This window comes from Colias philodice, chromosome 15 (genome assembly GCF_061535455.1).
Source record: "Colias philodice isolate Cphi_HAF_F1 chromosome 15, ilColPhil1 Martin Lab GWU primary, whole genome shotgun sequence".
Taxonomy (NCBI): domain Eukaryota; kingdom Metazoa; phylum Arthropoda; class Insecta; order Lepidoptera; family Pieridae; genus Colias; species Colias philodice.
Window position 1 is genome coordinate 9,861,522 of NC_143100.1, and position 12,081 is coordinate 9,873,602.

The window sequence follows — 12,081 nt, forward strand, 5'->3', positions numbered from 1 at the left end:
CATAATTATTAAGCTATTTATTTATTTATTACTGCTGTATTCCACAAAACTACTAAAATTAAGAAAGACAGATATGATTTTCGATTAAACAAAATTTCAAATAGTAAATTGCACTGACATTAATAAAATTTGGGATATAATTGCGATGGAAACTTAAGCTCAATTATTAATTTTTTATTCATTTATTCGCCTAATCTAACCTATCGACAGAACAAAGGTCAGCAGCCATGTTTGGCTATTAACTTTTTTCTCTACATTAAGTATTCATTAGATTTGTGTTTTGTTTATTAATGGCGGTACTGGCTCTCGTCATAAAGTATTCAACCCAAGGTTACAGGTATTCGTGCGTGCATCGATTTGCAGTAAGGGAAAATAAAAATAAATTTCTAATTTGTACTATATCTTTATGTAGCTTGTTTATAACGCTTTACTAGTAATTTTGAGTAATTATTATTAATTGAGTGGAGACCACGACTCGGCAAACGTAGTGTAGGACGCCCTGTAGCAAGGTGGAGCAACGATATACGCAGGATTGCTGGTACAGAATGGCAGCGAAAAGCTGACGACCGAGCCAAACGGCGTGCCTTAGGAGAGGCCTATATCCAACAGTGGACGGAAAAAGGCTGAAAAGAGAGAGAGAGAGAGAGAGATGTAAAAATTATTCTTAAAAACAAGTAAACTCATTGAATAGTACTTACTCATTTTATAAGTTTGGGAGAGATTTTATTGCCGTAAATTGATGGATAATATATTTCAATCAAAAATGGAATATGATTTGTATGACTTCATGTTGCCGAGGTTAGTAACATGCGACTAAAATTAAGTCTAGATAATTTAAGTTTGAGCACAATAAACTAGAACTTACAATATAAATTTTCCCTGAAATAACGAGCATTGAAATTGGTAAAGCTACAATAAAGAGTATAAGAATTTATCTACTCTTCCTTATACTTACGATTTGCGTATAAGTTTAATAGTCATTGTAAATTAAGTTCACCAGAATACAAACATTTATTATTATAACATTCATAGCAGAACATTATTATTTGCATTAAGATTTGCATATTATGCAATTTATGAAATTTTTACGGAAGGTATCGGCTAATGACCCCGCATGTTACTGATGACTAGCAATAAAACACAGCTCATAAATCCATAACAATCATATACGAATACACTAATGATTTATCATACGCATCCATATGAATAATGTTCATTTGAATTGAATTACCGTGTTATTAGCGTATTTATTAGAATTCTGTATAAGTTTGAGTGATAAAGAAGACTAACACATCTCTTTTAATTCATCTGAGCAATGTTTTATAAAATAAAGTTTTGGACTCTTCACGCCGGTTAAAAATGAAAAAAAAAAAACGTTTGGCACCCGGGGACTGTCGCGGTAAAGCTATTGCATGCTATGCCTTCAAGCCACACCTCCGTGCCCGTCGGAGTGGGGAGCGTGAGGTTTTTTCGTTACGGAAATTCTGGATTCGGTCCCCGCGCTCAAGGCCCGCGATAGAAGCTATGCAATAGCTTAAAAATTACTTCCCTTATAACGGTAGCAATTAAAATCAATAAGAAAGTACAAGTCTTATATTATAAATATCGAATAACTATTACTTACCTATATCATACATTTTATGAACATGCTCTTCTCATAAATTAATAAAATACATAATCAAGCACACTTAATTTCCATTTCGGTGGAATAAATATAACATATCAAACAATTCGACGTCCCCCGCGAATAATCCGGTAATGACCTATTACGGGGTTCTTCATGTTATGCGTTTTTCGGCATCTAGAAGTTAAAATACACCATGTAAATTTTTTTCAGAATTTTTCTATCTTTATTTACGAAGATATAAAAAACTACGCGTTTATTCCATAAAATAACATTAAAATGTATTTGAAACGAATAATATGGTTTTAGATCTTTACGAAAAATAATATCAATATGATTTGACAGTAAACGTTGTTACGATATTATTCAGGTAAAAAGTTTTCTACATTATTTAATTAAGTGCTAGTACAGGCTTATTCGGGGTTTTATTAAGAAATCGATTTCCCGCTACTTTCATTATGGAGTGCAAGTATGCAAGGTATTTTTTTAAACACTCTTTCTATTACTGAGCAAATGATTTACACAGCCTTAGAAAAAATTAAAAGAGATGAAAGTTTGATAGATAAACGAGGCAGGCATCAGAATAGACCACATCGAAACCTTCATCTTCATCTTCATTAGAAGCTGGTCGTCCGACTCAGGTTCTACCTGCTGGCCAAAATAAGCCCCCATCAGTATGGCTTCATGCCACAGAGGAGCACCGACGACACCCTCTATAGACTAGTGAGCCACATCAGAAATAAGAGGGAGGAGAAGAAGATTTCTGTTGTGGTATCTCTAGACATAGAGGGAGCCTTCGAAGGGCGCCTGGTGGCCAGCCATAAAGGTGCGGTTGGCCGAAGTTGGGTGTCCGGGGAACGTTAGGCGGGTGATCAGCAGATACAGATATAGAGTGGAAGAGGTGTGAAAGTTAGGTATGCGGGTGTGGAAGTGAGTAGAGAGACCAACAAGGGGTGCGTGCAGGGTTCCATAGGTGGGCCGCTCCTGTGGGACCTCTTGCTGGATCCTCTTCTGTGGATGTTAGAGGAGATGGATGTGTTTTGTCAGGCTTTTGCCGACGACATTGTGCTAGTGTTTGATGGAGATACTGCTTTAGAAGTAGAGGCAAACTGCACATAGAGGAAAATTGACGAATGGGGTGTCAGAAATAAACTAAAATTCGCGCCACACAAGACATGTGCTCTGCTCTCGACACGAAAATTAAAATTTGACAGGCCACTTGTAATGGGGAGTGTGGACATCCAATATTTCGAAAGTATTAAGATACTGGCCCTTACTATATTGATGGCGGCCTGACATTCAACGCCCATGTCGGGAGCGTTTGCAAAAAGACAATCGCCCGTTATAAGCTATTAGCAAGAGCAGCTAAAGTAAGTTGGGGGCTTAACCCCCAAGTAGTTAAGACTATATATATCGCAGTTATATAACCGACTATATTGTATGCATCAGCAGCGTGGGCACCCAAAGCGGAAAAGATGGGGGTCCAAAAGAGGCTTAACACCGTTCAACGGGGTTTTGCCCAGGAGATCTGCAGAGCATATCGGACTGTCTCTGAACTCTGCGATGCTGTTGGCTGGGATTCTCCCTCTTGACCTCAGGATACTCGAAGCTTCGAGGCTTTATGAGATCAAGAGGGGTGTGTTGCACCCGGCGGTGTTGAGGGACAGGGAGATGGAACGAATGGCACCCGCGATACGGACCCACATACGGCAGAGCAGGTAGAGCTGGGGTTTGGCTTGATAGATGCCTATGCCGACGTGGTTAACAGCCACGTCTTCAGGGTCTATAGGAACGGCAGCAAGATTGCGGCCGTCGAGTCGGAGCCGCCCTTTCCGGAAACCGGATTACGATCTGTGTCCTGTTTCATTCGTCAAGCTTATTTTGAGACAGGATACGATCAGCGAATGGGATAGGAGATACGATGTAGGAGGAACGGCCGGAGTCACGAAGCCCTTTTTCCCAAGCGCTGCTGCTGTATACAAGGTAGTCGCGAAAAAGACATCACACACCACACCACACAAGTACTGACTGGTCACGGTGGATTCGCCTTCTGTGAGGTTCTGATGAGGATTCTGATTAAATTTTAACTGTAATAGGACCATAGTATAATTTTCATGATTGTGTTATCATGTGTAATAGTCGTGTTTTCAGTGCAGTGTCTATTTTCTATGATAATAATAACTATCGTGTTTTGTGAAACAATCCAAAGTTGTTTCATTTACTAAAATGTCCTGTATTTCATAAAACATACTATAATAATCATCAAATAATACTTAAGTAAACTATTCGAATAAACAGTAATAGTTATAACAATAAAATGTACGTTACTGTTAAACAATCGAATAACCAAATAATAGATTATTACAAATGTTCAGTATACAAAACAAATAACACGAATATTAGCGCAACAAGATTTTACTGTTGCCGTCGAAAATATAAATTTACACGAACAATATCGTAAGTGACATTACTGACCAGAGCTTGACCTACACTAGTATAGTAAAATGAATCCAGCTAAATTATAACGAAGCCCTTGGGACTACTTAAATTTTGTTGAAATAACCAGATAGCTGAAAAAATTAGCTTCCATATGCGATATTAAAAGTCTCTGATACTTGTTGTTTAATGGAGTTATTAAGGAAAAATGGTTTTTTATTTTTCCTGAACATTTACACTTTTACGATTACCGGATTATTCGCGGGGGGCGTCGAATTATAAAGACGTTTACTAAGTTTGATAAACGTGATGCATAAATGATTCGACTCACTTTGAATTCCAAGTATCAATTGACTACAATACGTTCTTTCTGAGCAAATATTTTAACAATTCCCAACATTATATCTACATAAATTAAATCTACTGCCTTACATTCACGTATTCGCTCTTTGAGAAACCACTTATTTCTCGGGACTAACATAAACGAAATTCATAAAGAATTTTTTCTCGCAAACTCAAAGAAATTTCTGTTTATCTTAATAATTAAGAGCATAAAACTTTTAACTTAGTTAAGCTTTGCAACTAGTTATATTAAAGTGGCGAGATTGCTTATCCTGCCAGGGCGGAGTTAATAAAGGTAGTTCTATTTAGGTATATTCGGAAGAGCTGTGTTACTTTCATAAACTTTGACTGTAAGTACTTTGTTAATGAAAGTGTTTTAGTTACATCTTTGTTTCGGCTTTAAAGCCGTACGTTTATAACACTTAAGTTCTTTCCAAATTAATTCTTAGGCGTTATTTCTACCACATACTTTGTATTACTACACTTAAAAAGTTAAGAGTAATATACTTAGTAATCATAATGAAAGGGAATCTGGGTGATTACAGGAATATATTTTCTCAAATAATATATCTATGCCGTATTTACTGTATACATCTTGTTTATTGTTTACATCTGTGAAGGTAGAGCTGATTTAAGCTGGTTGTGTGGAAGCCAAATACATTTACGAAAGATGTAAATAAATTTATTTTGCTTAACTTTTGTAATTTTATACATACGTGGATTTATATTAGGGAGATATTATGTTTAATAAAAATCTGGTATGATGGTGCACAGAATATTGTTCAACGACATGCTTGTAAAGAATAATCAGATGAAATTTAAATGAAAAATAATACTTCACAATCAAAGAGAATGTACTCCTCCTATATCTTCTCATCCATTAAGTTTAAATTTTGCAACCAATATCTCCGTAGATATTAAAACGTTTATCTAAGAACCTCATAAAATATTAAAATTGCTTTATCTATGAATGGATCGGATGTAATCGATGAGCACATGATGGAACAAAGCGCGGATACTAATTTTAAATCAATGCCGTATAAAAATATTCAGCGACGTCAAACCAAGAACTATGTGACTAAAGGTAATAACGAGTCAATTGTGGCGTTGAAGGGCACTGAACGTAAGAAACATTTACACGTGTGGCGCTTACACTCTAATACCACTATTGAAAACATAACTTCTTACGTGCAATCGGTATGTGGTCCTGATGTTTCTATAAAAATTGAAAAAATCAAACATAAAATCGAGAGAGATTATGTATCTTTTATTATCAGCGTACCGGAGCAGATGTTTGATAAATTGAATAAAGCTGAAATTTGGCCTGTAAATGTTGAATTTAATGAATGGATTTGGTTTCGAAAATCCAATAAAAAAGCGAATGAATAAACCAAGTTCTGAGTTTGAAATATTCTATCAAAATACACGGGGTTTACGTACGAAATTGGATAAACTTAGAGTGAATATTGAATTATTGAATGCAGATCTCTTTGCTGTAACTGAATCTGGGTGTAGTCCGTCTATACAAGATAGAGAAATTATTCCCCCCGGATATCAAATTCTACGTTGCGACCGCAATGACGGACGCAAGCAAGGCGGCGTATTTCTCGTGGCCACACAGCGGTTGGAGCTACGTGAGGTGCGCGCGCCCGGCGTCGCGATAGACTCCTGCGTGTTCGAGATGGTTTGTGCAACTGTACATTTAGGTAATAAAATGTTATTTTTATGTTGTGTTGTATATATTCCTCCAAGTAGTTCAGAAAATGAGTATATGGTATTATTTAAGAAAATTGAGGAATTATGTTGTAAATATGAAAAAGTTATTGTGTTAGGTGACTTTAATCTGTAGTCTAGTTCAATAAATATAAATAATTATTATGAATATTTTATGACATATTGTCAATTCACTCAAAAAAATTCAACATGTAATTGTTTAGGTCGACAGTTGGATTTGGTTCTGTGCTCGGGTTTTAGCGATGGAATTGAGGTAGTTGCAGCGGATGAAGTTTTAGTGCCTGCGGACGCGTATCATCCACCTCTGACGGTGAGGCTGCGCACGCGCGCTTCTCCCGCGAGCGCTGCTGCCGCCCCCACCACCCAGGCCGCCTCCGCCGGGTTCACAAATGACCGATTACAATGGAACTTTTATAAGGCTGATTTTCAATTGATGTACGCACTTTTAACGTCTACTGAGTGGGATCCTTTATATAAAATGGAAGGTGTTGAACAGGCGCTAGATTTTTTTTATGCGAAAGTGTATGATATTTTTGATAGATGTGTTCCCAAGAAAAAACAATTCAAAACAAATATGAGATATAAATATCCGGAGTGGTACACGAAAAATATTATACATGACATTAAAGTTAAGGCTAGGTTACATAGAAAATATAAAATATCCAAACTAAAAACCGATTATGTTGCATTTGCTGCATATAGATCTAGAATAAAAACAGCAATAGAGACTGCCCATAAACTGCATAGGGATAAAATTCAAAAACAGTTCAAAAGGGATCCGAAATCTTTATGGCAATATATCCGGTCTAAACGAGGCACGCCGAATCAACCAGTCATTATAGAGGATAACAAACATTTAGACGATGGGGAATGTGCTGCACAATTTGCGAAGTTTTTTGAGTCTGTGTATAGCAGCGTACCACCACGATTAGATGCCAAGGCGGCGGCGGCGGCGGCGGCGACCAGTGGAGTATCTTGCGCACGAGTGCATGTGGAGGCTTTTAGCCAAAAAGATGTAAGTGATGCGCTAAAACATTTGAAGCCAAAGCATTCTGCAGGGCCTGATGGTATACCTGCTTTTCTGTTCAAGGATTGCAGCAGAGTGTTAGTCGAACCCCTTCTCTATATATTTAATATTTGTTTAAAATCTGCTACTTTCCCGGTCCGTTGGAAAATAACACGTGTCATCCCGGTTCCCAAAAATAAAACTGGATCCAGTGTAAGAGATTATAGGCCCGTGGCTGTATTGTCGACACCTGCGAAGGTATTTGAGGCAGCCCTCCATAGTCGAATACAGCAGCAAATCAGACCAATGCTTTCGGACGAGCAACATGGGTTCCGGCCAGCGTGCAGCACTGCCACAAACCTCCTAAGTTTCATGACTCAGTTGATCCCGGCGGTGGATGCTGGAGGCCAGGTGGATGTTGCATATTTTGATTTTCGAAAGGCGTTCGACACAGTCGATAATGACATCCTCTTAAAAAAATTTGCTGAAGTAGGATACACCCCAAAGTTATTAGAATTCTTTGTGAGTTACATGAGAGATCGGCAACAATATGTAGATTACAAAGGCTTTCTATCTGAACCATATTACACTTGGTCAGGCGTGAGCCAGGGAAGTAATTTAGGACCTCTTGGATTCTTATTAATGATTAATGATTTACCGGAAGTGATTAAACACGGGACCTGCTTACTATTTGCGGATGACTTAAAATTATTCATGAATGTGAAAAACTACATGGATTGTAAACTTTTACAGAACGACATTAATAGAATTGTTCAATGGGGTCAGAGCAATAAACTTTATTTTAACACAACTAAATGCTATGTAATGAGTTTCACTCGCACTCGAACACCGCTACTTCACCAATATAATATTGAGTCGAGTTGCATAGAGCGAGTCTCTCAAATACGAGATCTAGGGATATACTTCAACTCTGATTTAACATTCTCTGATCATATTATAAACATTTGCAAAAAGGCTTATAGGAACCTAGGTTTTATATTGCGACAATCACGGGAATTTACCGATATCGGAACCATCAAATCACTATATAATGCACTGGTAAGAAGCCATCTTGAATATGGTTCAGTTGTATGGGCTCCGTATGAACAAAAATATTCGTTTATGTTGGAGCGAATTCAAAATAAATTTTTAAGATATTTATACATGAAACTTTATGCAGTGTACCCATATTATCCTTTGCAGTATCCTACTCTTTTTGTTCTCGGAATGGTAGGATATTACGATTTAAAAGTGCGAAGGGAGTGCCAACTTGCACTGATACTGATACGTATACTACGGGGCAAAGACCAGAACCCGCAAGTTTTACGAAGCATTAGTTTCTGTGTACCGGACGCATATGTATGGAAGCGTCGAAGCCCGCCGCTTTTACTTGTTCCCCAGGCCAGAACTAATTTACTGTCTAGAGCCCCTTTGACAAAGGCCATCCATGTTGTCAATGAGGTGCACAGTAAGTCTGACATTTTTTCAAATAATTTGAGTGAATTGACAAAGATTATTTTAAATTTTATTGCTTACTCCTAGTCCCAAAATCTAACATATTATACAGTGTTAGATTTTACAACTTATTTAAATTGTTGAGAAATGAGTGGCTTTATTTAAATTGATGTATTTTTATTGTTTTATTATTTTAATATTGGATTTATAAATGAATTTTATTTTCTGACTATTAATGGAATATTATGTTTTCAATTGGAAATTATCTAAAACTGTATTAAGTGTACTTAAATCAATGTAGTGATACTGTTATATTATATATGTACTAATATTGCGTTTTTGAATTAAATTTAGTTTTTAACTTTTAATTTAATATGTTTTAAATTTGACATTATTAAAAAAAGTGAATTATTCAGCTTTATATATAATGTATTAATCATTATAATATTTGACTAGAATATCAAACATAATTGTAGCGGTTGTATACCTATTATAATCTTAATTAATGTAATTTTTTTTTCTTTTTGTATTAATGAATAAATTGTATTGTAAATTTGACCTCCCTATCGCATTGGGTAAACTGTAATGGTAGGAATGGTTTTGTATAAATAAATAAATAAATAAATAAAAAAAAAAATAAAATACATAAAAGGGTTTGCTATTTTCTATCTGAAATAACAATATAACCTGAATCCCTAGTAATCTTATAAATGCGAAAGTAACTCTGTCTGTCTGACTGTCTGTTACGCCGCTTAAACCTCTCAACCGTTTTTGATGAAATTTGGACAATCTTTAGACCCTGAGAAAGAACATACCTTTAATATACCTTTAATCAAAACACTACTCGGGCGAAGCCGCGGGCGGAAGCTAGTAGTATATAACTTGAACTGAATATAATATTAAAATTACATCATAATATGTAGGTACCGCTTTCTAGAAAATCACTAGTGTGTACACAAAATAACAACTGTTTTCCTACTAAGCGTGGAAACTTCTGAATCAATACACCGTACTCGCTAGTATAGGCCAAAGTTGCTGGTTTTTCTTTCAAACTCCAAGTGAAGCTTGTTAAACGTACACCAGGTGAAGCAAACTGCAAAATTAAAGGGAACGCTTCACACCCGCTCGCTGCGATAAAAACCCCACTCCAAGCATAATAACAGTGTGACGTCATTCTGCGTAGATTGCATTTTAATTGTGAAAACTTAATTGCGGTGTAAAATGTTTTAAATCGTCAAAATGATTCGCTGAAAGACTTGCTTTTCATACTAGTTAATGGTCGGATAAGTAGAAAAAAAGACGTGTGGCACTCGGGGACTGCCGCGGTAAAGCTATTGCATAGCATGCCTTCAAGCCACACCTCCGTGTCCGTCGGAGTGGGGAGCGTGAGTTTTTTTCGTTACGGAATTTCTCGATTCGGTCCCCGCGCTCAAGGCCCGCGATAGAAGCTATGCAATAGCTTAAAAAAAATTGTGATATCTACCGAAAACATAGGATTTCCCAATCTGTAGGTTATGAACAAAACTAAAAAGGAAAACGCAAACATGTACGTTATATAAAACGAAACCTTTTCTCTCTACGCATTATTAAACAAAATTAAAATACCGTGAAGAGCAGTATTACTAAGGGTAGTTAAACAATTAGAAATGAAACATTCGGGGTAATGATAATTACGTTTATAGCAATGACCCTGCTTATTCGCTGCTTAGACTTCTTCGTATAGCTTTAATGTTTCTCTCTGATTTTAAACACGAATGAAAATATGCCTCTTTCTCTGATTGTTAAGACAAAAGATGGCTTTTTGTTTTTTTAGCAAGAACTATTTGGAAGCGGGTTATATTCATATGTTTCTACGAAGGTTATACATTTTTTATATCAAAAATAGACTAGTATTAAGTGTGTAATAATATAATTACAAATTCAAGTTCTACATATTTCAAATATAATGGCAACTTCAAAGTCGGATTTTAAGAGGAATTTTATGACATTACATATACAGTAGGTACGAAGAAGCATACATAAATAAAATTCAATATAGATGCGTATTAAATTATTGCATAATTACATTATTACTTAGTATTTAGTAATTACCTTATGCTTATATAAAATTTCAGTGTGAGTTCCATATGCAATACATAATTGTATAGGACAGGTTATAAGCATGCCTTTTTGTAGGTCGATTAATACAATCGATTTAGTCATAGTTAATGTTCGACAGCAAAACAATTAGTTACGCGTCGATCGATGAGGGCTGAATCGTTGTTTTATACGTTCCGTTGGTTTAGGATATTGTGGATTGTTCAATTAATAAGATGAAATGTTTGGATTGGATATTTACTATTTGTATATCCTGTACTTTTGGGTTATTTACTTTTTGGCTATAATCCGATTTGTGTCCATCTTGTATGAGTAATTACATACATTACGAGAAAAAGTGAATAATAATGTCCATTGAAAAAAATTGTTTTTTGTATTTGCAGTTCCGAGATTTCATGGGTCTATATTCAAAGAACTATTAGCTCTATTGTAAAGTGAAAAAAGAAAGAAAATACAACGAAATTTAAACATGTTGTTACATGCCATATACTGCGTTTATTTTAATCGTCCTTCAGAATGATAAATATAAATTCGATCAATTTTTTATTATTAGATATCTACTTACTATATTTCAAAACCAATACAGACAAACAAATCAAATGCAAGGGAATGATATAAAAAACCAAAACACAAATGGCGCGAATAAAATAAATAAATGGCGGACGCCACCCACTTGAATGAATTGAGGAATAATGTATCCGGAATTACGCAGTTATCTATACGAGTAATGATCCTTGAGACAAATTTGTATAGAAGATATCTTCCTTATTGGAAATGTATTGAGGATAGTTACGATTGAAACATGGTTGAATTTCAGTTATGCTACAAGAAAATTAAAAATAATATAATTTCAATTAGGTAGCGTCATTTTGCTGCAGTACCTTCTGATCGCTTGGCAACCCACGATCTCACCTCAGCAATGGACTTCTTCTCCTCTTTCGGATTTAAGACCACCAAAGTACACTATAAACTAAAAATCCCACATCCACTCTCATTTCAACGAAATACAAATTAGTACGAAAAAATTAATCGTATAATTTCACCCATTACAAGTAATCAAGGACTATAGCATTAATGTAAAAGTATTTATGATTTGTAGAGTACAAAAAATAAAATAATGGTTTTAACTTAATAGCACTGAGCTAAAAACCCCACACCATCATTTCAATGTGATACAAATAATTAGAACATAAAAATCGTAAAATTTCACCCATTACAAGTAATCAGGGACTATAGCATGCGATGTATAAGTATTTATGGTTTGTAGAGTACAAAAAATAAATGGTTTTAACTTAATAGCCACACTGAGCATTCATATATCACACTTATTGCACCTAATTCGTCTCGCTTTAAATAAAATAACGCCTGTATTCTGCGGCATAATTGC

At 35.6% G+C, this 12,081-nt stretch overlaps 1 pseudogene; it reads left to right on the top strand.

Annotated features, from left to right (window-relative positions):
* The first annotated feature begins 5,682 nt into the window (after positions 1-5,682).
* Positions 5,683-11,668, top strand: LOC149482471 (uncharacterized; annotated as a pseudogene).
* The last annotated feature ends 413 nt before the right edge of the window (positions 11,669-12,081 follow it).